The sequence below is a fragment of the Schistocerca serialis genome, chromosome 6 (assembly GCF_023864345.2).
Source record: "Schistocerca serialis cubense isolate TAMUIC-IGC-003099 chromosome 6, iqSchSeri2.2, whole genome shotgun sequence".
In the NCBI taxonomy this organism is placed as follows: domain Eukaryota; kingdom Metazoa; phylum Arthropoda; class Insecta; order Orthoptera; family Acrididae; genus Schistocerca; species Schistocerca serialis.
This window is the reverse complement of record NC_064643.1, coordinates 103,370,674-103,374,911: the sequence shown is the minus strand read 5'-3', so window position 1 is coordinate 103,374,911 and position 4,238 is coordinate 103,370,674. Positions and strand designations below refer to the sequence as shown.

The window sequence follows — 4,238 nt, the reverse complement described above, 5'->3', positions numbered from 1 at the left end:
GTCTAGGCAATACTTAATTTCCTTCCCTGTCTTTGCTAACGTACCTTCCGTCAGCGCACCTACAGCATCTCTTATTCGCGCCGTAAGAGTTTGCACATCAAGAACTGGTGAACTGAACACTTTATCCTTAGGGTAAAAACTCAAAAGACAAGCTAGGTTATACCTGGTGAACTTGGTGGCAATAACGTTGGATCGTGTTTACGGATCCGTCTCTCCGGAAAGGTTTCATCCAAGAGCCAAGGAAGGTAGGAAAGAAGAGACATTAGAGATTAACGACCCGTTGACAATGAGGTCATTAGAAACGTTGCACAAGCTAGCTTTGTTTCAAGAATGGGGGAAGGAAATCGGCAGTGCCCTTTCAAAGCAACCGTCGCGTTATATGCCTGGAGCGATTTAGAGAAATCGCAGAGGACCGATATCTGGATGGCCGGATACGGATTTGATCCGTGACCTCCCGAATGTGAGCCCACATCCAAAAACTATCGAACAAATAACACCCAGTATGGCGGTTCAGCATCTTGTTGAAACACTGCCCCTTGTTGAAATTCCTGTAAATGAGGCGCATCGTCAGTTTCAAACTTGTCCAGGTAATGGAAGGCTCAGTGAAAAAGGACGGTCCAACAGTTGTGCTGTGCATTAAGCCACACCAAACATACACCTTCATGTTGACCCCTGTGGGCTGTACCGTGACATGTAGGCTCTCCGACGCCCAGATCCGGAAATTATGCCCGTTTGATTTCCCACAAATGTGAAAAATAGCTTCATTCGGAAAACAAACCTAATTAAGGTCTTTGTTTGCATCCACTCTTTTGAGCAACAGTTGCACTTTGTATGCACGGAAATGCAGCCGGTTGTCTAAAATCGTCATGACAGTGCTCTGTGGTATGCCTGTTTCCACGAAATGCGCTTAGCTGCACGATATCAATAGTGTTGTCACTCCAGTTCTACCGTTTCTTGCCTTGTTACCAACACTGCCAGTCTCTTTAAGCTTTTCATATCATCCTTTGATGCACTTCGCATCTGCTGGATCTCGGCATAACACTCCGTAACTGTCGCTGAACTGTAATAGACGACCGCGCTATATACGAAGCCACAAAACACGTTGCGCTTTCTCCTGTTACAGACCATTGTCAGTGCAGCACTCCTGAATCACGCAGCCTCTAACAAGAGAGAGAGAGAAATCAGATGCTGCCAGAGCACATATAGAAGTTTACGAACAAAAGAAAAAAAAAAAAAAAAACAATAATGTGCATGTGGAAATTATGGTCGGGATTAATGTTTCATGGAATTCGGCCGCTTGGTGCACGTGTTATTTCATGCCACTTCGGCGACTTGTGCCTCGATGAGGGTGAAATGATGATGAATATGACGTACAATCTCAGTCCTGAGCGCAGAAAGTCCCTGACCGGGTCGGGAATCGAGAGTCAACAACACTAACCACAAGACCACGAGTGCTGACATGTCTGTGAGATCTATTCGGTTATTAAGGTCCGAACGTACGCGAAATGGAAAGCACAGTGATAATTAAAAAGGTTTTATTTTCAACAGTTAACTATATATTTCACCTACTTCTCTACATAGTCGCCGCTCTGACTTAGACATACACAAAGTGATCAAAAGACTCCGGACACCCCCAGAAAACATACGTTTTTCATATGAGGTTCACTGTTCGGCCACCTACTGCCAGGTACTCCATATCAGCGACCTCAGTAGTCATTGACATCATGAGAGAGCAGAATGGGGCTCTCCGCGGAACTCACGGACTTCGAATATGGTCAGGTGATTAGGTGTCACTTGTGTCATACGTCTGTCTGCGATATTTCCACACTCCTAAACATCCTTAGGTCCACTGTTTCCGATGTTATAGTGAAGTGGAAACGTGAAGGGACACGTACAGCACAAAAGCCCGACCTCGTCTGTCGACTGACAAAGACTGCCGACAGTTGAAGAGGGTCGTAATGTGTAATGGGCAGACGTCTATCCAGACCATCACACGGAAATTGCGAACTGCATCAAGATCCACTGAAAGTACTTTGACAGTTAGGCGGGAGGTGAGAAAAACTCGGATTTCATGGTCGAGCGGCTGCTCATAAGCCACACATCACGCCGGTAAATGCCAAACGATGCTTCGCTTGGTGTAAGGAGCGTAAACACTGGACGATTGAACAGTGGAAAAACGTTGTGTGGAGTGACGAATCACGGTACACAATGTGGCGATCCGATGACACGGTGTTGGTATGGCTAATTCCCGGTGAACGTCATCTGCCTGCGTGTGTAGTGCCAACAATAAAATTCGGAGGCGGTGGTGTTATGGTGTGGTCATGTTTTTCTTGGAGGGGGTTTGCACCCTTTGTTGATTTGCGTGGAACTACCACAGCACAGGCCTACATTGATGTTTTAAGCACCTTCTTGCTTCCCACTGTTGAAGAGCAATTCCGGGTGCCGACTGCATCTTTCAACACCATAGAGCACCTGTTCACAATGCACGGCCTGTGGCGGAGTGCTTACATGACAATAACAACCCTGTAATGGACTGGCCTGCATAGTCTTGACCTGAATCCTACACAACAACTTTGGGATATTTTGGAACGACGACTACGTGCCAGGCCTCGCGGACGAACATCCATATCTCTCCTCAGTGCAGCACTCCGAGAAGAATGGGCTGCCATTTTCCAAGAAACCTTCCAGCACCTAATTGAACGTATGCCTGCGAGAATGGTAGCTGTCATCAAGGCTAAGGGTGGGCCAACACCATGTTGAAACCCAGCATTACCGATGGAGGCAACGGCCTTTCCGCAGTGGATACACCGGTTCCTGTCAGATCACCGAAGTTAAGCGCTGTCGGGCGTGGCCGGCACTTGGATGGGTGACCATCTGGGCCGCCATGTGCTGTTGCCATTTTTCGGGGTGCACTCAGCCTCGTGATGACAATTAAGGAGCTACTCGACCGAATAGTAGCGGCTCCGGTCAAAGAAAACCATCGTAACGACCGAGAGAGCGGTGTGCTGACCACACGCCCCTCCTATCCGCATCCTCAACTGAGGATGACACGGCGGTCGGATGGTCCCGATGGGCCACTTGTGGCCTGATGACGGAGTGCATTACCGATGGAGGGCGCCACGAACTTGTGAGTCATTTTCAACCATGTGTCCGGATACTTTTGAGCACATAGCGTATGTCTTGGAGTTGTACTAATTTTCCAATACCTTCATCACAGTAGGCAGCCTCCTGCGCTTTTTGGCAATTCCTACGCTGGTTTTCAATTCGTTGCCTGTACCAAAATGTCGTCTTCAGTCAGTGGCTCATGTGAGCAGAGATGAAACCCGGAGAAAGCCAAGTCCAGGCTGTACGGTGGGTAATCAAACACTTGGCATCGAAAAACGCTGCAGGAGCGTCTTCATTGCCCCTGCAGTGGGCGGCCGAGAAATGTCATAAAGAAGGAAATACATGACAGTTGCGTTAAGTGGGATGCATGAAACCGTGCGAGATGCGTCGTCAGGCACTCACACTTGGCGGGAGACACTATTTGCTATGAACCTTTACGTGCTCACTGTGCGCTCAGAACTGAAAAGAGCGGTGAGGTACAATTGTCGGGCATACTAGAGACGCTGCCCAGAACATCTGTGCAAACTTTCAAGTGATTTTCAGTGTGGTTTCCATTTAGCGACCGATCAGACCTTAATAAACGATAGCCCTCGTGTAAAGACTTCATGAGCGAAGCTACCATTTAAAAAAAAAGACCACGTACACATGCGGCAGTTGAGATGTTTTTCTTGTTGTGGATTGACTTTAAATGATAGATACGCAGAAGTTAAGTCTTTACGGGTTCCCATGTAATAAGTTACCTTCCTTCCCAAATTTCCCGGTCGCCGTCTTGTTTTCTCTTGATGTTCTGGTCCTGCTAAGCAGTGTCACGCATTTGACCGCTGACTTCGTTTCCGATTGCAGAGGGGCGAGGCTTATAAGAGAGCTTCCACTTTTAAGTAACTAATTGCGAAATCACAAAACACTGTTCCCATAATTCTTCTATATTCAAATAAGTTATCAAGTCACAACCACTGCTAATTAACAAATGGCCCTAAGCACTATGGCACCTAACATCTCAGTTCATCAGTCCCCTAGACCTAGAACTACTTAAACAAAACTAACCTAAGGACATCACACACATCCATGCCCGAGGCAGGATTCGAACCTGCGACCGTAGCAGCAGCGCGGTTCCGGACTGGAGCGCCTAGAAC

The 4,238-nt window shown here is 47.5% G+C and overlaps 1 pseudogene; it reads left to right on the top strand.

Annotated features, from left to right (window-relative positions):
• Positions 1–2,780: 2,780 nt before the first annotated feature.
• LOC126485260 (5S ribosomal RNA) lies at positions 2,781–2,898 on the top strand (annotated as a pseudogene).
• The last annotated feature ends 1,340 nt before the right edge of the window (positions 2,899–4,238 follow it).